The sequence below is a fragment of the Sturnus vulgaris genome, chromosome 3 (genome assembly GCF_052056855.1).
Source record: "Sturnus vulgaris isolate bStuVul1 chromosome 3, bStuVul1.hap1, whole genome shotgun sequence".
Taxonomy (NCBI): Eukaryota; Metazoa; Chordata; class Aves; order Passeriformes; family Sturnidae; genus Sturnus; species Sturnus vulgaris.
In genome coordinates, this window is record NC_142245.1 from 100,595,959 (window position 1) to 100,620,954 (window position 24,996).

The 24,996-nt window shown below is 45.1% G+C and overlaps 1 protein-coding gene across 6 annotated transcripts in view; it reads left to right on the top strand.

Moving 5' to 3' along the window:
• Positions 1 to 24,996, top strand: part of HPCAL1 (hippocalcin like 1) — a 79,324-nt gene that overhangs the window by 14,423 nt on the left and 39,905 nt on the right. The window contains exons 1-3 of one of the 6 annotated variants that reach the window (XM_088162402.1): positions 2,263 to 2,333; positions 2,442 to 2,682; positions 16,708 to 16,753. The gene's annotated coding sequence lies outside the window, so the exon portion shown is untranslated. Of the gene's footprint in view, positions 1 to 791; positions 1,819 to 2,262; positions 2,334 to 2,441; positions 2,683 to 16,707; positions 16,754 to 24,996 lie in introns of those variants that run through there. The other 5 variants (XM_014894986.2, XM_088162400.1, XM_088162399.1 and 2 more) reach the window with 5 other exon arrangements.

Sequence of the window (24,996 nt, forward strand, 5' to 3'; positions counted from 1 at the left end):
TGCTACATGCCATGTTTCTGAGCAATGCTTCCAGTCACCTCCCTCAGGAAGCAGATTAGCATCAATCCCTAAACCCCCTCCATTTTGTGACGGGGTAGCAGAGAGGCTCTGCAAGTTCATATCTTGCACGGAACAGGGAGGGAAGGGTGGGCATCTGTGTCCAGCGAGGGGCACGGCAGCCGTCCAGACTCTGCCGACGGCACCAAGCTCACCTGTGCCGCTCTCCGCCCTGCTGGGGCCACTGCCGGCACGGGATGGGGCACTGAGGTGACAGGGGCTTGTCCCATTGCCCTGCTCAGAGGGAAGCGAGGGGTCTGTGCGCTGGGAGGCGGCTGCTCTCGCTTCCAGCGGCCACTGCAAGCGGCCACTGCTGCCGCCGTCCTCCCCCCGTCCCCATGCACCCAGCACTGGGCACTTTCAGCCGCGCCACAGGATGCCTGCAGGGCCTGGGGCGAGCTGGGGCCGCGGGAGAGGTCCCTGTCGGGCGTTCCTTTATTTGTTTTAGGGGTAAAAACCACAAAAAACCCCCTCAAAAACAGGAAAAAAAAAAAAGGGTGGGGGGGAACCCTCCAACATCAAAAATCAGAACTTTTCCCTCCCTGCTGCCTGCGCCCGCGGTGCCGGCGGGGAGGGCGCAGCTCCCCGCGGGCGCGCAGCCCCCCAAGCCCCCTCTCGACGCTGCTCCCCCGGCCCCGCACTTCCTGCCCGCGGCGGCGGCCCCGGCGGGGCCGGGCAGGGCGATACCAAGTGTCCGGTGCGGCGGGAGCGGCGGCGGCGGCGGCCCCCGCGCGGGGCTCGGCGCTGCGCACGCCGCGGGGCGGCCGCGGAGCGGCGGTACGGAGCGCTCCGCCCCCCGGCGCGCCCGCTGCCCCGCCGGGGAAGTTGCGCTCTGTCCCTCGCTCTCCCTGGTCCCTCGGCGACGGCTCCTTCCTCCCCCTCCCTCCCTCCAATGCGCCTCCCGCTCATTTCCTCTTTTCCTCCCCGCTCGCCGCCGCTCCGCAGGCGCGCGGCTCGCCCGGGCGCCGCCGCGGAGTTGTAGCTCCCAGGAAGCCGCCGCGCCCCCGCGCAGCCGCCGCCGCCGCCGCTGCCGCTCACAGGCCGCCCCGGGACCCCGCTCCGCCAGCCGGGTAAGGAGCCGGGGCTGCTCCGCCGCCGCCCGCGGAGCGGCGCGGAAACTTCGGTAGGGCTGCGGGAGGTCTGCGCGCTCTCTCCTGCCGCGGGGACTGTCAGAGAGCGAAGCTGAAGGGAGGGGGGAGATTTTGGCTGGGGTATTTTCGGGGAGAGAGGGCTCAAAACGTCCTGTTTGGATTGCGGGCGCGGGGCGCTCCGCGCATCTCTTACATCCATCCCCGTGGGGCGCGGAGCGGGGCGGCTGCTCCCTTCGCCGCCCGGATACGGAGCGGATCCAGGCGCCCTCTCCGTGCCCGGGGGATGCGAGCGGATCCCCCTCTACCGCCGCGGGGCTGCGGTGCCAGCGCTCGCCTCGCCGCGAGCAGAGGGAATTGCCAGCGTTTCCCCTGCCCTCAAACAACCCCAAGCCGTGTGTATCTGTGTCCTTGTGTGTCTGTAGGTGCATGGATATCTGTACGTCTGTCTGTGCATATCTCCGTGCAGACCGCGTGTGTGTTCGGCTGTGTGTGAGCCTCCTCGATAGTGAGTGGCATTTCGCAGCTCTGCTTTATGGTGGTTAATGGTTTACCCGGAGAAGTTCTCGACGCATGAATGTTGCAGGGCCCTTTGAGTCAACTCCTGCAGACCCGGACTTCCTATTGCCAACCTTCCCAAACGGCCTTTAAAAAATACTGGTGTTTGCATCTGGTGAGTTGGCTTTTTTGTCTGTCTGCTCGCCTGGGAGATGTCTGGGGCTGTGCTGGAGGCCGGATGGCTGCGGCCAAGGTCACCCCCGTTCCCTGAAAGCCGGGCAAAGGGGCACAACCTACTCCTGTGAGATTGTGGCAGCAAAGGCATCTGCCAGCCGGGGATTGCCGCAGGCTGCTGGGGGACCTGCTGGAGCACATGGCTCCAGCACACACTAGCTGCCGAAGTAGGGAGAATTATAAGAAATAAGAAATCAAACAAGGCAAGTGTATTTACAAGTAAGTTTCTGTGTAAATAAGTTCCTGCTCGGTTTGGGAAAAGGTCATCTGATGCATCGTCAGGAATGAAAGTTTGCTGAGAAAAACAGCTGAGTGCTCAGTAGGTCTGTGTCTCCTGCTCATAGCTGGGTGATTTATACCTATGTGACAAAATCCTGAGCTTTTTCACAGGAATACTTGTAGGCAAGCACTGTAGCTGAGTGTTGTCCTGTAATCCCATTCGCAAGTGAAAATCTGGTAGGAAGATCAAATTTTCTCTGTGGGAGGAAGAAAGGAGGAAACAATCACTCCGTCCCCAAAACATTTCCCATTTTTCTTAATGGAAGCCATTTGTCATAATTTCAGGTTTGAAAGCTCTTCTTGCCTGAGATGAAATTTGAGTAAAGACTGGGGGTCTGTTTCAGCAGACACTGATATCCACTGATATCATGCTGTTTTGCATGGGGTCCACCAGCATTGTTGGATACTTTTGGCCAGGGAGCAGAGCCAGGAGGAGCCTTGCTGCTTGTTCCAGGGCGGAGTATCTACCTCACTCCTGACCCCTCAGCTCTTCTCAAGTGCTTGAATTGGGAACCCTTTGATTCAGGTGAACAGATCTGAGTGTGTTCGACTTCGTGTAGTGTGGTGTGGGAAGAAGGCAGATCATCTCACATTTTCCTTAGGTTCGGTGAGGAGGTGTTGTCCAGCCAGCAGGACACGCATCACCTTGTCCTCACAGCTATTTTCTGCATTTCTTTGTTTCTTGTCTTTCTCTGTGTAGAGGTGGAAGTGTAGGAAATTGTAAAGGGGAAAAAATGGGTGCCTTTATAGAGTGGCTGTTGCAACACTGTCAGGAGCTCTGCTGAGGAGTCAGCTCTGCTGGCAAAAAAAGTGCTTTTGTTGGCATAGCTTAGTCTGTTCAGGGAATTGCTACGGTGCTGGACCGGGGTTTGCTCTTGCAGCTGGCTGCTTGCACCGGCAGGAACTTGTGTAGACAAACCTTTCTAGCTCTGAGATGAGGCTGCCACTCTGTCGATGCAGGCGATGCTTCGCTCGCTGCGTGTCGCAGCTGGCGCTGTGGTGCCCCCATTCTACCACCCGAGCTCATGGGCAAGGAAGTAACCTGGGCCAGTTGTTGGGAGCTGGGGATAGAGATTAATTTGTAGCCTAAGCAACATTAAACTTGGATTATAACTCCACAAAAAAACCAAAACAAAAACACACAAAAGAAGAAGAAAAAAAAAGCATGTAATCTGGGTTTAGAAATGTTGCAATTAAAAATACGCATGCAACGTGATTTTATATTTTTTTACAAGCAAGGCAACATTCTTTTGAGTGTTGATTACTTTGACATGGGGGAGACAAGAATGCTGGTAGACCAAGAGGGCAGTGTGAATTAAAATTCTGTATCATTGAGCATTTTACTTCCTTTTAGTGATGTGAAACTAAGCAATGATGTTGCACTGTTTGCATGTGCAAGATGCACTGATACTCATGGGAAGAGGATCTCACACATTTCCAAAGAACTGCTGGAATTTCCTTCAAGCATGACTTTTAGGTCAGATTCAGGAACAAATTCAATGTGTTTTCCAGTTAATGGAAGAAAGACTGACTTTTTTTGAATTTGTTTTTTTTAATGTGTTTTCCATCATGTTTCTAGGATGCTTTCCATCATGTCTATATGTGGGATCAGTTTCTTTGTTCATTATCTGTATTAGAAAATTATTTGTGTCCAACACCTGCATCTTCATTGAGCTTAACTTGGACAGAAGTTAAATTTCTTTTGGCAAGAGGTTTATCTTATATTGTGTTAACTGTGTTACTGTATTGTGTAGGATCCTACCCATGGATAATGAAAGGATTTGCTTTTGCAAAATTGTTGAAGTTTAGCTTTAATGAACAGAACTTTTTTTCAATCAGTGCCTAAAATTTCCATTGTTCCAATAATCCTCTACCAGCCGGAGAGTATAACAAATGCAAACAGTTTATCTTCATTTCACCAGTCTTTTGCTGTATCAAAGGTTCCACAAGTCAGTTTTGTTTTGCTAACCTTCTGATTAACCCATTGAATTCTGCATTTTTCAACTTACCCAGATAAATATCCTCTGCCTGTTGTCATGCTCTGCTACCAAAGTAATTGTGAATCTTTGAACAGCGGGGGCAAATGTTCCATGAGGAGCTCCTTACTTTACGTCTCAGAGTCTTACAGTGGATAGGAGAGAATTTTCAGCTGAATCTCCTGGAAATGTGACCTTTCTGGAAGTCTGGTGTTGCTTAATGACTGGGATACCCACGATGACAGGACTGACCACAGGATGAATTATGCATTCTTCTGCTCTGATTGTGGTTTAATTAGAAGACAGGGGCTGGAGGGGAGGGCACATCAGTCTTCTAATCTAAGAAATATTGCAGTTCTTCATGAAAGATGCCTTTATTATTATTTTTTTTAAATGCTGCTTATCATTTGCACACCAGGTTTGTAGATACCTACTGAAGAAATGGCAATGGTCCTTGGGTTGTTTCAGTGTTTCTTGTCCTGTAGATGTGTATCTTTCTAAAATCAAAGAAAGCACCAAGTAGTTTAAAGAATTCTCCCTGGTGATCAATGTTAGTTGAGATACATGGAAACCCATGCCAAGCAGCATTTCATTCAAAAGATGCCAGCCACAACCTGGCCAGCCTTTTTCTTCCCTTGCATGCAACGTATTTCCCAGTGATCGAGCTGCTGTCTAAGGAGGCACAATCTACTTAGACATAGCTGTAGTTGCATACACTTCAGGCATCAGCCTTTGAGACCTTCAGCCAGTTTTTTTGGTGACTCCTTCAGATATGTTTTAACCTATTTTGCTTTTTTTACCCTCTTTTTTTAAAGGAAATCGGGCTGCCTGATGGGGAAGAGTGCAGCTGCATAATTGTACGTTTAGCAGCTGGGGGGAAAATGGATGCTTGCTAGTATTTCACTTGCTGTAATCTTAATGTACTCAGAGAGATGTTTAAGCTGATGGTATCCCTTTAAATATCCACTTGGGTTGGAAAACACTGGATTGGTGACAGGGACACTCAGAGACTTCAAGCGTGGAAGGCATGGCTTGCACCTAGAGAGAGACTTGCTGAAAAACAGGCATACTGAGATCCTGATATGTTTGCCAAGAGCAACAGCTAAACTTGGGCAGCTGGTTTAGCAATTAAATAATGTTTTTGTTTTGGACAATGGGTTTATCGTAATGAATTAGCCAGTGGACTAGTCAGAGTGGCAAAGGGGTTTGTTTTTGATTCGCCAACCATGCAGCATACCAGCATTGGGCACGTTCTTCCCAGCAATGGAAGTGCAAGAAGCATTTCACACAAATGGTCTGGGAGTGGGAGCATGTACATTTAAGTGTTCCTTGTGTGCAAACCTCAGATTCTTGTAATCTCTTGAAAATAAAAGCGTGATGGATGGATGTATAGCTTGGGCATGGAATAAGGAAATACATGGTGCCTTGTGCTTAGAAGTTGGCATGTGGCTCATGCAAAGTCATTTTAGAATAATCGGGGGCGGCGGTGGGAGGAGGGAGGAAAAGAAATGCCTTCAGGGGGCTGGGAGCCAGGGCGTGGGTGTGCTGCAAGCCATGCTCGCCAGCCTTCCCCGCTTCCCATTCACCTCTGCTCCGCAGCCCGGCCTGCCTGTGCAGAAAGGAGCTTTTCCTTGCTCGGAGGTAGCAGGAATTTTTTTCAGGTTTCTTTCTTTCTTTCAAAAGGGCATTATGTGCAGGATGCTCTGTTCTTGGCAGCTCGCCCACTGTGCGAGGAGAGAAAGCTCGCTGGTTTGGTCACAATGCAGATAGCCACTGTCAAATGCAGTTAGCATTTGCAGGGCGTCCTTTCCTTTTTCTCTTAAATAAAGATTTTTTTATTTAGCAGGCAAATTTTGTTTGTCTGAACACAATCACTTTGTTAAAACTTGTCTGGGGAGAAGCAGACTTTTCTTTGTGGAGCAGTTTGGGGCTGCTGGATGAAGACTGCTTGTGTGTGAGTGTGGGAGTTACATGGGAAGATGTTGTGGAAGCATAACCATTAGCACTAACTTTGATTATGAAATGGGTGTTCAAAAAGTAAAAGCAACCATACTTTGTAGTGCTTAGGAAAGGGCCTAGAAGCAACATCTGTTCAATGTGTTAGAAGACGCCTGAAAACCCTGTATTTCTCTTGCCAGAGCTGAAGGAAAGGCAGCAGCTTGAAACCTAGGCTTGGGAGCAGGGGCCTGGCCTGTGGGTATCATCATCCTCTGCAGAGTGATAAAAGCACTGTCCTGGAGCAAGCTGGGGTTTTGCTTTTCTTTCTAGTTTCCAATTCAAGATTCTTTTTCAACAGTCAATACCCCCTATGTCTTGTGTCACCTCTCTCATCTCCCCTCCCTGGTGTCCACCCTCCTAAAGGTCTTGTACTTAGAGAGCTGGAGTTACTGTATGGGCCAGGGGGAAAGAAAGTGGGGTCAGCATATAAGGCCCTCTATGGTTACTCACTACAGTTTTTGCTCGGGTGAGTTTTATTGCTCTTGAGCTCATGTATCTCAGCCTTCCTTCAGAAAGGTTCTGGGAGGCTTTCCAGAAAATGGGTGCTCCTGTTGTAAGAACTTATTAAAGGAGGCGTTTATGCCAAATAAAGCGTGGGTTGGAAACACAGGTATCTGATAGCTGTGGAATCACATGTGTTTCTGTAAGTCAGAACCATTTAAATGGGAATGAGCACATGTTTGAGTCCAGCCTGTCTAGTGGCTTTGTGCAATGAACCCTGGATGGCTGCATCCAAGTGGGGTTTGGCAGACCAAGACCACCCCTGATGTAAGAAGCCTGATTTCCCCAAAATCCCATGGCAAATGATTTCCCTTGGCTTAGGCTTAATATGAAGCAAACTGGCTGAAATCAGTTGTGGGAGACCATTTCAGGTGGTTCCCCTGCTCATTGTCTGGGGATGGTTCACTGGGTGCTGCACCCTCAGTGATGCTGAAGCCCCTTCTCTGGATGTCAAGAGTTTGGTCACTGCACGTGCCTGTCCCCCAGGGAACACAGTGTAAGCCTGAGTGCTGTGCTCCTCTATGCCAGGCTCATCCCAGGCAGCAGCTCTGCCAGGACCAATCAGGGTTTCTTCTAGGGTTATCAGACGATGCATCTAAAGATAATTTTTTTTTTTAATGGAAATTAAATTTCATTCCAGCTGAGGGTAATTGAAGTGATGGTAATGGTCTGAAAGTAAATGAGATTCAGCTGTAGAGTGCAGCCACAACTTTCTGTTCTCCTCGTGTTACGCTTCTTAAAATGGCATTCATTCCTAAATCTGGCCCTAAAGCTCTGTTACAAAGAGCTGCATTTGTCTCAGGAGATAGGAAAAGATTATGCTTTAATTTTAATTCATTCTCTAGCCCTTGACTCCCACCTCCTTAAGGATTCCCTGAACCTGCAGGCTGAATTTTCCAGCCAGATTTGTCCCCATGTGAAGCCTTCTGACCCTGGTGGGATGGGCAAGGGAGCAAAGAGTCCGTGTCATCCTGTGTAGCCTGTTCAGATGAACAGCCCTCCAAAGCAGCTTGCAATTTCAGGCTGAATAATCTATGATTCCAGCAATGCTTCTTTACCAGTCACAAAGAAGAGAGGAATCTTTGCAGGGGAAGATTCCATTGCTGACAACTGCTGAAGTACCACTGGACTGTCCAGAGTGGAGGACGGATGCAATTGCTGAGCTGTCACAGGGCGAGGATCTCCCTGTCTCTCTTCTGACTAAATGTCTTGGTGTACAAGGGGTTTGCCAGGTCTGATCTGCTCAGTCAGACCAACTGTGATTTCTCTTCTCTCAGATCTCCTGGTGTTTGACTCTGTCTTTCGTGGCCCCTGCTGGGGGCTGTTGGCAGGCTGTTCACATGGTGTGTGCTGTAGCTTCACAGAAGTGCTGTCCCTTGAGTGAGGCAAGCTGTTCCAAACTGATAGCACCAGAAACAGCTGAATTTGCTCAGTGCTTGCTTTTATGGGTGTAATTCAGAAGGTACCGTTTGGAAATGAAGGAGCACTTGCTGGCCATTTCCAGAGCTCTGATTTGTTGCAGGACACATTCAAGGATGATCTTCCTCAGCATTTGGCTGAGCCTTCACCCTCTGGGCACCAGGGGCTTCACAGACAGGCATTGGTTAGTCCCATTTGTGTTGGGACATTTTGAATTAGCTGTGCCAAGCTTTGTTTTCAGATTCTTGATGCCCACTGCTGGTGCTGAGGTCTTCTATGTATCACTAATGGGTTGATGGCTTTTTATTCTTAGTGAGGAGACATGTTTCTAACCAAAACGCTCTGCACTGCTTGCTCAGTTCTAGGAAAGCATTGCAAAAACGTTTTGGTGTAAGTTTTACTATTCTTAAGCTGTATGCATGCAAAAGTCCAGGTTGACTATTGAATATTAATGGCTCCTCAGGGGTTTGTGAGAAGTGTGCCTTGAGGTGGAGTAGCCTTAGACAGAAAGACGAGCTGTGAGTGGCATGTGAGTACCATGAGGGGTTTGATGCTGTGCCTGCTGCTTTCCACGCGAACACTCTCCCCATGTTGTGCCTGTGCTGGAATGCAGCAGGGTCTGAGGAAGATGTGCAGATGCTGGGGCAGAGCAGTGCCACAGGCTGAGCTGCTCAAGGCCAGCCAGCACTGCCATCTCTCCCTGTGACCGTGACATCCCTGTGCCAGGTTCTGTCTCTGGCCACAGCCTGTGGCTGGTGTGCTGTGGGGCTTGCAGGGGGCCAGTTTGTCACTGCTTGTCTCGTCTGCTCCTCCATCTCACCCTGCTGCCCACACCAAGCCATGGAGATGCCAGGCTCCTGCTCATGATATCAGCCTCCATTTAAACCCATTTCTTAAGTGGTAGTCAGAAGTGGGTGAAAGGAGAGGGAAAAATCCGTGACTGGAGTAGCAATGGTGACACAAAGACATCAAGGTTGTCACAGTCAGACTTCTCCAGGAGCTTGGCTTCTCACAGGTCATGGCTCCCACTGAGTAGAAAGACAAGGGAACGTCCAGCATTGTCACCCAGATGTCCCTGTGGCTCCTGAGCAGGAGTTTGCCCAGCTGTGTTCCAGACAGCCCTGCTGCTGGCTGAACCCATCTGCACGTACCCTGATTGTGCCAGGACAGACTGTGCCAAGGTAAGCTGTGAGCTGCAGCAGGGCTGCCTGTCCTGGCAGAGCTGGGAAGACCCCTCAGCCTAGAAAAATCTTGGTCACCTGAGGTTGATATTTTACAGCCTCTGAAACTGTGATTGATATGTGCTGGAAGTTTTGCACTTAATATTGCTTTTCCAGCTCTCTGGAGGTTAACAAGACACTGGTGCATCTGGTTTTTGCTTCGCTTCCAAAGTGGTTTTCCCCTTATAAAGATGAGAGTGAGTAGATTTTTTAAAATGAATAAATTATCTGCCCAGGAGCACTAGTTTGTGATAAACTTAATTTAAATGCAGCTGCATATTCTGTAGCTGGAATGTGGTTTTATGTAGCATAAAACCTCAATATGCAGAAAGGATTAAGGTTATGTGAGGCACTTTGGCTCTGCCATAACAGCTTATATCACTATAATTTGGGCTTTGAATTAATTCAGGTTTTATTCAGTCCTTGGAAAATTTTTGAACTATTTCAACTATTGATCTCTTATGTCCCTCCATCTGGTATCTTGGCTAATATAAATTACAGTCTCCTGTAATAAAAGGCAGTTGACACTAGGTCCTGTGTCGCTGCTTAGCAAATCTTACTTTAGCAGATACCTCCCTTCCTATGACCTTCCTCATTCATTCTATCACTCCCAAATCTTTATTGTGTAACTTGAATGTAATGTTTAGTTTAGAGTATCCTGTGAAGCAGGGAAATGCAACTGAAAAGGAGGCTAAAAAGGGGAAGAGAGAAACTTCCTGGCCAATGAATGTGTAATTGCACAATTTAGTTAATTGTATTGGAAAAAAGTTTAAGAGGAAATAGGGTAAATAACTGGCACTGTTCTGTCCCAAACTACCTGTACCCTGTTTAGCTGTAGGCTGATTGCTAGTGTGCAAGTCAAATCAGGCAGTATGTGGCATTTGCTAATAGTCTTCTTGGGAAAAAAACCCCAACATCTGAACAGCTCTGTGATTCAGTAAGGGAAGTCAGGAGGGACAAGAGCCAAACCTGACATATAATGCAGAAATGCAATCTGGAAATTTGGGTCGGGGGAATTGCTTTTGCCTCCACCAAGATAAAATTGTGTCAGAGTAGCCCATGATGTATTTCGTGAAAGGCCTGGTTAACATGCAGATTTCTCCTTTGCACAAGCTTCTTCTGGCTTCTGTTGATTTCCCTGCTCTTTCACTGAATCTGGCAGGGATCTCTGCTTGTTATGATAACATCAGTCAGAGATAAGATTCTAGTACAGAAGGCTTCAGGCTGTCAATGGTTTAACTACCACATTGCAGCTGTGTTCAATAAATAAACCTTTGGGAATTCTCAGAATGGGGTTTCTGGAGGTTTGGAAGTTAGTCACTGCAGACCTCAGCCAATGTAGATTCTACCTTTATGGAATCTGTTCCAAGTGTTTCTGTGCTTTAAGGAGAGCTCCAGCTCAGCAGATATGCAATGATCATGTATACGGCAGCATGGAGCATTTTCTAAAATCCCACAGGAAAAATCTAAGGCAATAGATGTGTTCATTTGGTAGGATTTCTGTGGCTTCTGTGAGCCCAACTCTGATGCCTTACAGCTAAAGCGTGATGTTCCTGCTTGGGCAGGAGCATAAGTCACAGCGTACTAAAGATGTTGGTCTCTTACTCACTTGGAGAGTTTAATTTAAGCTCTCAGGTGAATATCTTGTGCTCTCAAGGACTTGTTGACTTACCTGATAGCTTGATTGCCAAGGGAAACTGAAGGAAAATAGGGCAGAGATTATACCATCATCCCTGCAGCACCCAGCAGACCCACTCTCTTTTGGTTTAAGCTGGTGTTTTGATTTTTTGGGTTTTTAAAAAATTTTTTTTCGGGGGGGATTTTTTTGTTGATTTTTTTTGTTTGTTTCTTTGTTTGTTTTTTGGTTTTTTAAAACTAGATTATTTTATTGTTTGTTTGTTTTTTTAATGGTACAATACGGGGTAATGGTTTTAAACTGAAGGAAGGTTGCTTTAGACTAAGTGCAAAGAACGAGTTTTTTACTATGGGAGTGGTGAATCATGGAAACAGGATGCTCAGAGAGGTGATAGATGCTCCATGCCTGGAAACATTCAAGGTGAAGTTGGAAGGCATTCTGAGCAACTTGATCTCGTTTAAGATGTCCCTGCTCATTGCAGGGATGTTGGACTGTATCACCTTAAAGGTGCCTTCCCCCAAACTATTCTATGATTCTACATCCACAATTCTTCTTTCATCTCTGCTGAGGGGTGGACCTGGCTTTGCATTTCACTTCACTCTTACAGGTTAAATTCGCCAAGCAGTGTCAGGGTGGTTTTGTGAACAAATATAAGTACCAGCAACAGGCTTCAGGTTGCAAAAATTTATGTTGGAAGGTTGTCTAAGTAAACTGCAGAAGGGAAACCCTGGAGGCAGAGAGCTGGCAGGAGTTGGACACCTGTTAAAAATGCAGGCTGCTTTACAGCATGTGAAATCAAAGCAGCCTGGGAGTCTGTTGGAGCTGTTCAGTCAATAGGTGTAGAAGGTGTTCCAAATAAGCAATACATGGCCTCCAAGGAATGTTTTCAACTCCTCCCTCTTGCTGTTTCCTGATGCTGTCAGTGCTTGGTGTTTCCTCCGTGCTCTGGTATTATTGCTGTTATTGTAGTTACTGGGGGTGTTGAAAGCACATTGCTTAGGTGAAATACTAATGGGAGAGGTGCCACTAGAGGAATCTGAGGCAGAAAAAGGAGGGCAACAGTTCATACTGTGGACACAGCATCAATCTCTCTCAGCAGTACCAGCCTCTCAGGTGATGCACAGTCCAAGGTGTTTCTGCAGTCACAGCAGGGTATTGAGAAGAACATTTGAATTAGCTTTTACATTAATCAGTCTCTAATTCCCTAATTGTAGCACCCTGGAGGTCAGGAAGGGCTGGAAAACCTGCCCAGGAGCCTGTGCCAGGCTGCAGTGGCAGCTGGGCTCTCTTGAGTCAGGCTGGCAGTGCTCTTGGGTAGTGACTGTCCTTTGATGTAGAGTGAACTGACCAACAGCTCTGCTGGAATGTAGGAACCTAGAGGCCTCTGTTTCTGCCAGGGAGTTCGTTCACTGGCATTGTGGGTTGAATCATATGGACAGGTAGGCTCCAGGCATGGTGGCTTATGGGCATGGGGCTTATGCCCCCTGCATGGGCATATGGGCCTGTGGTGTGAAAGATGGGGAGGAGGAGGGGGTGAGACATGAGTGGGAAGAGACTGTGCATTAGAGGAAGGGGCGAGTGGACATGCTCCAGAGCAATTGGTCAGCCAGCACAAGTGCTGGCATGGCTGCACGTGCTGTCTGCATGCATCCACCAGCATGTGCAGAAGTGAACAGCCAAAGCTGAGGTGCAGTAGTGGGTCATGAGTGAGCTGGCTGGAGAGAACTGGAGGAAAGCTAGAGTAGAATAGAACAGTTCAGTTGTAAAGATCCTACAATGATCATTGAGCCCAACTGCAAGGCAACAGGACAATTAGTTATTGGCTGTCCATGGAGCATTGCTATCTCCACATGAAGGGGATGGCAAAATTGTGTGTCCTACAAGCCTTCATCAGTTTGCATTTGCAAGAAAAAGATAAATAAAAAACTCGCCCACCCCTTATTTATAAAATAGCAGAGTCTACTTCAAAAAGAAATTGCAAATAAGGGAGTGCAGAGACTTAATGTAGTCCTGGGAGTATCTCTGCTGCTGCATGCAGTGTTTGCAGGCAGGTCACGCCATCCACAAACGTGGCAATGTTAATAACTGTATTGATTTGTCTTAATGCAGTTATGAAAGCTGAACCTCGGAGGTGTGGGAGGGCCTTATTGGTAATTGGCATCAAGATTGATGGAGGATTGTATCAGCCAAAGGGAGGTTAGAACAGGGCAGGGTAAAATAGTGACCAACACAGGAAGAAAAGTAGCCACAGCACTTGAGGCTTCTCCATTGAATAGAAAGAAATCTGCTTAAAACGTAATGCCTGTGACTCAAAGTAAAGGAATGGGGTTAAAGAAAAACAAGACAAGAGAAAAGTCAAGGTGTCTGCAGTGTCTCTGGTGCGAGCCAAGGCCTGTCCGAGGATTCTGCAGGACGTGGCAGAGCTGCAATGCCTGCAGGGCAGGCAGGGGTGGGTGATACCTGACCCCTCAGAGGGAGTTTTACCCCTGTCAGATCAAAACGTGTTCTGAAAAAAATAATTTGTCACCTTGGTTTCTCAAGTCTCTCAAATAAGCTCTTCTTGTAAGGAGGATCTTTACACATGATTATTTGGAGCAGTCTTCTTAAGCTTTTTGCTAGAAGCTCTGAAAACAGTAGACTGATGCACTCACCTCTTCCTGCCCAGCCTCCAAAAGTTTCTGACATCTCTTCCTTTAATTCTGCTTTGTAATTGAATTTCTGCCATGAGTTTTTTTCTGCTAATTCATTTATAGCATACTTTTAATTGTCAGTGAATATGAATACTGCATAGACTGTAAACATAGAAATTAATGTGTGCTATCCAGTTACCCTCTACTCCTGCAGGTTGGAACAGAGGTTTTATATGACTTCAGACATCCCTGAAAGTCTTTTGGGTTGCCAAAATCCAGCATCTGGACTGTGAAATTCCATTTACTTTGAGCATATAAATATGGCCAAATAATATTGCACTATTTGGCTTGCTGGATGTGGAAAATACAATTTTGTAGCAGCAACACAGAAGAGAAATTAAAGAGTTTGTGGGTTGTGTTTCCTATTTTGCCATTGATCAAGTTAGTCCTTATCTTGTTTTTCCATTGGGGTTCGTTTGTTTTGCAGCTGGAGAAATAACATCCATCACTCTATAAGATAAGGATACAAAGTTTTTATCATAAGAAGATGTTGAATCTAAAATTATTAGCTTAAATGGTTTTGTTGCTCCTAGGCTGCAACATTTATGAGTGCCTGCCCAGGGATCTCAAGAGTAACAGAAAATTTCATGGTAACAGAAAATTTATTGGAATTTACTTCCTGGGAGCAGAAGACTGGTATAATTAAAACCTGCACTGATGAGGGATGCTACCAGGATAAAATAAGAACACTGTCATTTAGGAGACACACACTTAAGGGGTTTTCTGTTTCTCTTCATTTTTCCTTCCAGGCTCTTTGAGCCTTAGGGAACTTTGTTTGAAATTGCTCCCCAGATGATGGGAAGATGCATGTGGGAAGGTTGGTCTTCAGTACAAGCCATTCAACCTGCATCACTCACCAGTGGCCAGGGGAGTGGGCACCTTCAGGGGTGACTGGTGACCCCATGTCAGGGCAGCATACCCTGGCCTCACGTCTGTGACACTTGTTTTGTTCTTGTGATTTGTAGAAGGAGCTGCATTTCAGCTGGCTGTTTGACTGCTTTTCAATTTCTGCTTGGTGTTTACTTCTGAAAACCTGTGGAGAATTTGGGAGGTTACCATAACAATCAAAAAGCAAAATATATAGTGCTAAATTTTTTAAAAGGAGAAGATGGAATTGCAGTGCAGTCACTCTGACTTTTATTACAGTGTTTTTCTGGAAGTTAATAAATTATTTCCCATCTAGTCATCTTCTGGGTGCTTATGAGTAACAGTCAGCATGGGTTAGTTTGGAACAAATAATGTCAGGCCATCCTAATTACTCTCTGGAGCAGGCTAACAAGTCCTGTAGATAGAAAAAGAGCAGATGATATGATTTACTCCAATCCTCCTCCAAGTTAAGTTTTTGGTGATATTTTGATATTCATAGAAAAATAAGGAAAATAAATTTTGTTGAAACTTATCAAGCTCAGAAGTAGTGTTGGGTGAGGATTTCCAAAAGTGGACCCTATGGCATGGGTTGTTGTTATTGATGCATTTGATAAAATGCTGGTTCAGACTCAAGTAGCACCAAACTAGGGGATGTTACAAGTACTTGGGTGGAGAAAATGATTTGATTTTTAAGTAGCTTTGGACAGAATCAGAAGATGATCTTGGAGGGCTCATTATTCTCAAAAGGCTTTAGTGTGGGCTTGCATTTATCTCTGGTGAATGGATTGACTTTACAGAATGCTCAGGGGTGGTTGGAAGGCCTCCACTGAAAAGTGTTGTGTGGTCATGGTGGGTCATACATCACTTTTCCAGCATCATCCTGCCCCAAAAGCAGCAGACACATGCTGCCATAAACAGAGGGATGAACTTCATGTCCAGTGTTGGTGTCTTCTGGTGCTTTGGAGTACTAAAGCCTTCATGGGGCACTGCACCTGATGGAAGTTGTAAAAAAAATGAAAAAGGCCAGTGAGGATCTGAATAACAGGACTGAAGAGGTAAGATGGGAAGGAATAAGAGTGTTTGGTCTGGAGAGAAGGTGTAGGATTGACATGAGGAGTTTACAGTGTCAGGAAACAGCAGCAGCTTGCTGTAAGGGGAGAAATATGAAACCCTATGTCTGTAAGGGTTGGGGCCAGTGGAAATGAATGTGAGTGGTATTGTGAAAAGCAGGAACTCCTGCTTTTAGAGATGGTGAAGTGTCAGAGGAGACTGTTGGGGGGGCTTTGTCTGTCATGTCTGTGGCTGGGATTTGGCACTGGGCAGACCACATGTGTGTGTCAGGTGTGGGCTGGAGGCACCTGGGAGCTAAACACAGTGGCATTTTGTTTGCAGAAGTTTCAGGGTTACTGGGTCCGACAGGGATCTGGCAGAAAAGAAGTTTATGTGTTGAATTGGAGAAGATGAATTCTTCCCAGCTGAGTTTGGCCTTGCTGGTGGAGGAAAATCATGGTCAGCTCTGTGAGAGAGGGAATCAGAGCAAGTCACTTGCTTTCGATTTTCTAATCCACAGATTTTGAGAGATTAGGAATCATGGGAGAAGGTGAACCTTGCTCCTGGTGTGCTTATCTGTGACTCCTTAAAGGCTGATGAACCCTCAGCATTCAGAGCTGACAGATGCTGATGGGATGCAAATTATTATATTCTTTTTCCTGAGAAACGTGCTCAGTAAAAGAGAAGTGATTTCTAACCTTTCAGAGCAATGCTTAGTGGCTGGAGTAAACTTGGAACTGGCTCTCTGATATTTTTCATTTATTTTGTTCCAGTTTTTACATCTTGGTGTAGTAATATTCTGTGGTATGAGCCAAGCAAACCTTCTGAATCTGAACTCGATACTTGCTTGTTTTGAAAGATGACTTTTTACAAGAAAATATTTAAAGTAAGAAGGGTGATTTCAACAGATTATTGAACATCAGAAGTTTGCTGTCTGAATTCAAGACAAATCTGTGAATTTTCAACATGGAAATGTTTCTTATTTCAGGACAAATAATAAAATGCAAATGCACAACAAAGCTGTTTCCCATTGTAGGGCAAGAAGTGGAGGAGAGTTTTTGCATGTTGAGACTATTTCCGGTTTTTCTTGAACTGGCAACAGTAGCTTTTACAGAAGAGGCCAAGAGTGTGAAGATTATCACTTAGAGAAAAGCTGTAATGTAAAGCATGTTTGGTTTGTGTCTTCTCTTCCAGGTAATCAAGCCCCGTGGACTTTTCTGAAGAGATTCCAAAATAGGTGGTGAGTACTTTGCAGAGCCTGCTCCTTTCAAGGCACTCTTTAATTTAGTAATATAAAGCTAAATGAGAAATTGAAAATGTAAGCTTACTTTTTTGTTCTGCATTGAGTGCAGAAGTTTGCATTTGCTGAGTTAATGGCATGCTTTAATTTTAAAGCTGGCAGGGCTAATCTTTGAGCAGGGGTTTGTTGTCAAAATGTTAAGCTTTGCACTTAATAACCTTTGCACTAAAAATAATTTCCTGAGATTAGATAAGTGAACTGTTACATTTTAAAAAATACTTGACTTTAGGGAAAATCTGTATAAATTACACTGTATTTTTTACTAAAAGCCTACACATCCCGCTGGGGTGGTATTTTCTGTGTCAGAAAGCAACCTTAGGATTTTTTTTCCTTCTGTTCTGTCCAAGGTGTTAATCTAAAGGAATGCAACTTCCAGAGTTAAATGAGCTGCATAACCCATGCTAATCTCTGCCACATGTGACTGATTTTGTTCTGCCTGCACCCAAGGCTTCCATGTATTTCATTTGTATGCGCTTCATTAGATTCTTATTTGTGAGTAAGTGAAACATTAAATCAGTCAAGAGCTGCAGGAGGATGAGATGGCTAGGAACTGCCAATGTGGTGCCATTGCATGTGCAAAGCCACCTCCTATGCTGATGTCAATCAGTGCAATTTTTTTTCCTCTGCTAGAGCTGGTCTCGCCAATGGTGCCAGCTAAGACTCTGCTCTGCAACACCCTTTGCTGTTTGTTTTTGTTGTTTCTAGAGAAGTACATACTCTGTTTCCTTTTTCAGTTCTAGATTTCTTTCCCATGAGATTCACCGAATTATATAATTACCCATTAATTCCTCAGGAAGTTCATTCTTTCGTTGCATTTCCCTAGTGCACAGGATACAAGCTATTAGAGCTCTTGTGTGTTCAGACTGACTAATGAACCATGGCGGAGTGCCCCAAACCTCTAATGGACTTCACTGGCTTCCAAATCCATGTATTTCCCATAGATCAGATGCCTTTTGATACATATGGTCCCAGGTTGATTTGAAGTGTCCATACAGGAGAAATGTAGCCTTCTGCACTGGTAATTTCTCAGGGCAGGGGAGGATGATGGAATTTGGTGTGTCTGTCAACATAAATATGTGTTCATTGTGCTAGAAAATGGTTACTTTGTATTTATAAGGGGCTTACTTAACACCCCTTAAATATGTTATCAACTACATCCTTCATCAATTAAAACATCCCTTATTTAGTAAGCTGTCTTATCCTTATTTTCTGTATTGATGCTTATATTGCTAAAACTTGAGTTTTACAAGCCCAAATCACAAATCCCATGTGTCTTTCACCAAAATGCTCTTGTGAGCAGTAGCTTATGAGCCCCTCCTCTTCCCCAGCCCTGCAGCTAGGATGGGATCTGTATTGCAAACCTGCATGGTTTGTATTGCTAATTTCTGTATTGGGACCTGAATATTCAGTAGATTTTTTTTGAGAGGTTGAAAAATGAAACAAAATTCTTCTTCTAAGGACAGAGAGGAGTATGAGATGGATGACAGTAATACCATGTGTGTAAAATCCAGGTATTTAAATATTTAAATTAAGCTTTACACTGTGTCTTTAAATTGTACTTAAAATTGGATTTTCTTGTTGTCTTGTTTCAGGTAATACCTGAACAGGATATGATTAAAAAAGCATTTGTTGATACTCCAGACTGCTTGTTAATATATCTTTCTTCTGGGTAGTCTCTTTGGGTAGTGCTTTGAAAAGCTCCTGTGGTCTTTCAGCAGAGCTTGGGCTCCTGATGCACTTTTGCTAACAGATTAGAGTTGTTGGGTGCTCGTACATCACATTTTTTGATGCTTCATTGGTCTGCATTCCTCACCTTTTCAAGTTCAGATGTGTCCTGATTTCAGTTTGGGAATGTATGTGATCCATAGCAGAAGAAGGTACATCTCAGTGTGTAACTGCTCCTGTATGGAGCCTTACAGTGGTCTGGCTGCATCAGTGAGTGTTTGACATGTAGTGAGACAGACTTGAAGGCAGACCAGTGCTGAGCCAGTTGGGCATTTTCCAAAACGTAATGTGTGGCCAGTGGCACATGAATGGCTTCAGAACAAAGTATGAAACTAAAATGCGTGTGAACATGCTTGAAGGTAGCTTGAATTTTACCCCAGCTAAGCACATCTGGAAGTGAGAATGCTAGCCATGGAAATGGGGAATTGGCATTTGGATGCTCTCCTGCTGGGATACCACAGGGTCTGATGCAGCAAGCTGCTTACCTGTGTTTCTGCCTGTAAGCACATAAGCAGCTCTGGGCAGGGAAGGCCAGGGAGCCAGACACATGATGGGAGAGGCACCCGTCAAGGCCACCCTGTGCAGGACACCTGAGTGGACAGCTGGGTCAGGGGCCCATGCCTTGGCATGTTTCAGGGTGCTCTGGGTGACTGTGCTGGGAGGCTGGAGCTGGGATGTGCTCGGGAGGGCTGTCTCTGTCCTGGGTGCAATGCAGGGAGGCTGTGGTGGTGGCATTGCTGTTCTGGCGGAGCACATAAGTGGCTGTGATCCTGGCCAGGGAAGGCAGAGGATGGGACAGGAGGTAGTGTGACCATCATTTCAGGAACTGCCCGTTGCTTGCATGGATGTGGGGCTCTGAGTCTGGACCAGGGTTCCTTGCTTCTCTGGTCCAGAGCTAGTATGTTTGATGCAACGTGAAAGTGAAACTTTTTGCAGCCAGACTGACAGATCTGTCCTACCAAACTGGGTTTGAGAAACATTCTACTTTTAAACTAAAAGCTGAGTTGAAATCTCTGCAGCCTTTGTGTTTGTCGGAAAGGGGGTCCCCTTGAATGGGAGGTTGCAATAAGTACTGGAGGGCTGAGCTTCTAAACACATCTCAGGATCCCCTGTGGCAAGACATGGAAATCAGGGAATGTTCTTGCCATTGGTGTTGGGAAATCTGTTGGAAATATTTTGTATGTTCTTTGCACAGAGCAAGGCCATGGGCATCTCTCTGTGACCTGGCTCTGGCCATCACTAGAACATTCCCCCTCACCAGGATCTCCTCATCCTTGGGTCCTGGTGCCTTTCAGCTTGGCTCTGCCTCTACTGCCCTTTTTAGCATTTCCCTGCCTTCTCTATAGCCCACCCGTGTCCCCATATCCAGGGTCCTATGGGATTACCCTTCCTGTGAACATTCAGGCTCTGCAGGAAGAAAAAATCCCAGCAGCAGTGCCAGGCTGAGCACCAGGGCAGAGAAGAAGGGTGCAGGCAAGATAAGTGGGAATTTGAGGCTGTTTTCTCTTTCCCCTGGGCATCATGTGCACTACAGCCTTGAAAATCTGCCTTGTTTCAGAGCTCAAACCCGAGTCCTCTTGGGGAAAGGAAGACCTTTCAGTTCTGTTAACTTTTCCTGTTATCTTTCCCTGCTGTCTGGAGGGAGCTGTGAGGGCCACATGTCTGCCACACATAAAACTATACTGTGGGTACGGGAGGGGAGATGGAAGTGCAATTAACTGGAAAATGTGTCTTAAAAAAGAACAAATGGGGAGCACCATAGCAAATGAAGTACCTTTTGTGAGTTGCCTATGTAACAAAGTAAGTGAAAATAGTTCATTATAGTTTAATGTGTCTTTAATCAAAGCTTCCAATTTTTTTCCTTAGCCGCCTTTAAAAGTTACTATTTGAGTCTTTGGCTTTTATATTCTTATTGTTAATAGGTTTTACTGATGTCTCCTCTGTTGAGACTTTTCTATGTTGTACTGCATGTTTGCTTTCCATATTCACTGTTTGCTCATTCAAGGATGTTAAGAAAAAACCCAGAATGACTGTGCAACACTGCTGTTCGGCTCTGTTTGTTTTATGAGTGAATCTTCTGCGTGAGTGCTCACAGGCTTTGGGATTGCTCACTTTTTAAAAACTTCTAAAATTCAACCTTTTTCCTTAATTCTTTACTGTGATGGGGAAAAGCTAAAGCAGGCTTTCCTTTTCAAAGAATAAACTCTTAGCCAAGATTTCCAAGCTGGAAGATAATGGGGCTCTATAATTGCCCTGTTTTCCCCATTGTGTACTGTGCCTTCTCCATTTTATAGAGATGTTGCTATATAACATGAAAAAGGAGTGGCTCCTAATGCAAGTATCTCGTGTTGATTCACTGCTATACAACTGTTCATCCCCTAAGAGTGTGGGATTACAAAGCATTATCATGCTCAGATTGACTCAGGTAGTACTATTTTTATTTAAGCTGTATTAAGGTATCGTTGTGAATCTTTGGTCTTGCAGCATGGGTGTAATACGATTTACTATTTTTATAAAAAATCAACATGTCTGTACAAATCCTGTCTATGGCAAGAGCTGCAAAGATTAGTCATGAACTCGACAGTTTTTCTTCCCCCTCTCCTCTACAGTGAGTTGTTAAATTTTTAATTTTCCTGTGACCTCCATCGTGTTGGCCAGGTTTGGAATAAAGTAAGACGGTACCTTGGCTTATGGTGTCAGGGACTTGGTAATTGCTAGGAGAAGCTTTGGTGTACGTGGGGGGCTTTGGTGTAAGAGGGAGCAAGGTTTGGGGATGCTCAGTGGAGTTATCTGGGCAGTCACCAAGGGAGTGCGGTGGATTTCACCCTCCTGAAGCCTTCAGGACTCTTCTAATTTAAGCAAATGAGACCAGCAATTCTGTCCATCCATCTTGCTGGATTTTATATCAGGCCCCACCAGTTTTAATTTTTAAAAAATGGTAATAAAAAATTGCTCAGCTCTTTCTCATTACCCTGCAGCAGCTTAGTACCACGGTAATGCAAAGATAAACATGCATCCTTGGGTTGAGGATAAACTGCATCCTAGGCTAAGGGATGCAATCAAAAATATCTACAGACAGCATGTCTGTCCAGCTGCATGCCTGCAGGTTGGATAGACTGCCAACCACTGTGTTTCCAGAGGGGAAGGAAAAAAATCATGGCCTTTCTTATAAAGGGAATTCAATGAGATCAGGGGTGATTTTCCTCAACTGGGACAAATACGAAGGTGATCCAAATAAGTTCCTTTGCAATGGCTGGAGTTACCACTGAAAGTCAGCATGGTTTGCAACGATGGTGGGTGCAAAAACTGCTTCACCACATTGCTTTGGTGATCTAGGAATTGCATAACAGAGTTACAGTAGCTCAGGGAATATTTCCTGTAAGCTGCTTGGATGCAGCTCTCATTCCAGGGAACTCAGTAGAATGGACATTGCCAATCCTGGACTTCCCACCTCCAGGATTCACTGGGATGGGGATTGCTCCAGGGCAGGGAATGCAGCACTGTGTCTGAGAGGGAGTTTCTAGGAGTCTTTCTGGCCTTCATTTGGAAGGAGAGGTGATGGAGAGAGAGGCTGAATGTGGGCATCTTCCTGGGCTCAGTACCCTGGGACAGCCTGGCTGGTGAGCAGCTGAATTGCTGTAACTGGCTCATGGCACCCAAAGGCAGCAGGAAGCAGCCACGGTTGTCTTTGAGTGTGGTCTGCAGTTGTGTGAGTATGAACATACAGACAGAAGAAGCATTTCTGTCCCCGTCAAGCCTTCATTTGAAATGAGCATTAATTGAGGAGGCATTTAATATGGGGGTTTTTACAGCCTTCTCCTTAATTACCAGGAATGCAGAATAACATTCAATAACTGCTTGACTAGCACCTTAAATAGAAAAAGCCCCAGTGGTAGTGGCTGGATGCTCCATGGTTTGGTGTGGGCAGCACAGCATATCCAGTGAATGGGAGAAAAGATGCTGTGGGTTTGCTGGGGCAGGTCCACAGCCAGGTTCTTGCACAGTCCAGTTCCCTGCTGACCACGAGCTGTTGCAGTAGGAATGGAAATCAGCTGGTGAAGTCTGGTCTCTGTTACATCATTTAGGGTAGAGGAACATAAAGTGCCAATTTGTCCATAACAAAATATATGGATAATTTGGACATAGGACACATTGCTTTGTTAATGGTTTTGCTTGGCAGGCTTCGTTTGGGACTTTTTTGAGAGGAGGGAGTTCCCACCAAGTGTTGTTGTATTTCTGCTGTCATGTCCAGACATTGTCCCCCTCCTGCACGGTGTTCTGGTGATGTTCCAGCAGAGCATCAGTGGGGTTGGTGGGGTGCAAACTTTTTTGTGTGAACAAAGAGAGTCTTGGCTAAGCCACGCAGTTTTGTTTTCTTCTCCCTATGCATTTGGTATTTATAAATATCACCCTTTATCAGAAAATCATAAAATAATTATGATTATGGCTATCATAAAACCTGGTCTCTTAGCAGTCAAAGTCACAGTTGTTCCTTTCCAGAGAGCTGACATGAATTCCCAGGAAAAGCAGACATGGCCCTTGTCCCTTGTCTAGATTTTGTTTTTGTCTGGAAAGAAGCATTGGGATCTGTTAGACTAGATGATCACTCTGGGTCTTTTTCTAACGAAACTACTTTGTTCTACTCAAATGCAGACAGGATTGGAGAGCTGGAAGAAGACTGGGCTGGAGATTCCAGCTCTAGCTGTGCTCCTGCTTTCGTGCAGGAGTGGTGGGGGAGATTTTCTATGCTAGGTGCTTCCTGCCTGGCTATCTTACACCCTAAAGCCCAAGAATTCATTGTCTCAATATTGAATTAATTAGTAAATTGAGTGTAGTAAATCTGTTACAGTAAAAATGAAGTGAATTAAACTACAGAATTTTTTCATTCCACCAAAAAAATTGTATTTGGCCTTCATTGAATTTCAAAGGGAATATAATTTGTAATTTTATTCAATAAAATGCCACAGGCAAAATAATTTAGGAAAAATGTTGCTTTTTGTAATTTGGGGAGGAAATTTCATTTTAGGTATTTACCATCAAGAAATTATTTTGTGGCACATCAGTATTAAGACATATATCCTTATGGGTGTATATCATGTCTCATTGCTTGTTATTTACAATTACTGCCTATTTATCAGAATAGTTAATTATCTAGCTCTGGTAATTTATATTAGAATCACTAAGGCAGGTTGTTTATAAGTCCTTTTATTTTCTAGGTAGAAGTACCTTCTCTCTGAATGGCAATGAAATATTTTAACACTGCAACAAGGAGCACAATAGATAGGCATATTAATACAAGTGCCTGAAAATAAAAGCTCGAGAATGTAAAATCTGTGCTCTGTGTTTCAGAATATGCCAGGAATGCCTTCCTTGAGTTTTCATGTGTTTTCTAACTGTTTTGAATCTGAGGAAAATATTTTTTTTCTTTTGTTTTAGTTGGTTATTTCTCTTAAGTTTGACCAAGTAGAGTTCATAGGCTTAGGTTCTCAGTCACAGAATGAGGTAAGGGGAGTGAATGGTCCCTGTTCTTCTCTATAAAAATAGTGGGAAGTGAATTTACCTGCAAAGTGACAGCCGAGTGGAGGACTGATAGAAGATAGCAGGTGCAAAGGGAATTTCACAGCAGGATTATGTATTTTGTGTGGTACCTGGGGAATGTCTTCAGAGTGTCCTCCTGAATCTGTGCGTTTTAAAGATCATAGCCTGGGTCTCTAGGAAAAAGGGTTTGGCTTTACAGGTTATCTGGTCCTTCAGTTGTTTACAGATGTTTAATAACTTTGTGGTAGTGTTCCCTGCAGCCACATTTTCTCTGCACTCTGGATAAAGTGTGACTTAGTAGGAGAGTGGACCTTATCATGCTTTCCACCCCTTCTGAATCCTTCCCATGATGATAAAGGGTATCTAAACAAATGTAAAAGTTTTATTTTATTTCTCACTGCATCTCAAGCATCCTTCTCCCAGGCTCTGCAAGGTGCCCCAGCTGGGAATGATGATGTCTGCCTGGACAGTCGGGCATCCTGGGGGAATGGAGCAGCATCCACCTCCATGACAGCAGAACACAGGGTTTGTTACCCCTAAACACAAGTCAAAACTTGTAAGATGTGGTTTAATAATGGGAATATCAGCACACCCCTGAGTATAATTCTGCTGCTGTATGCTTTCATAAATCTAAGGTTTAGGGATGACAGTTACGATGCATGGCATTGGGAGTATGTGAAACAGCAGTCATTAAACAAAAATGGGCTTTTAAACTAATGACAGCTACCTAAATGGTTTTGCAGTGAAACAGATTCCCTGAGGCTACCATTCTTCAAATCATATACGTCCTATTGACTTTAGAAAAAGCAGGAAAATATTTTGTTTTCATGCTGTAGTACTGCTTTTACATTCATGCCAAAGGTCAAGATGTGAAGCATTCACTACACTTTAAACTGAAGGTGTTAGAAAATAACGAATGG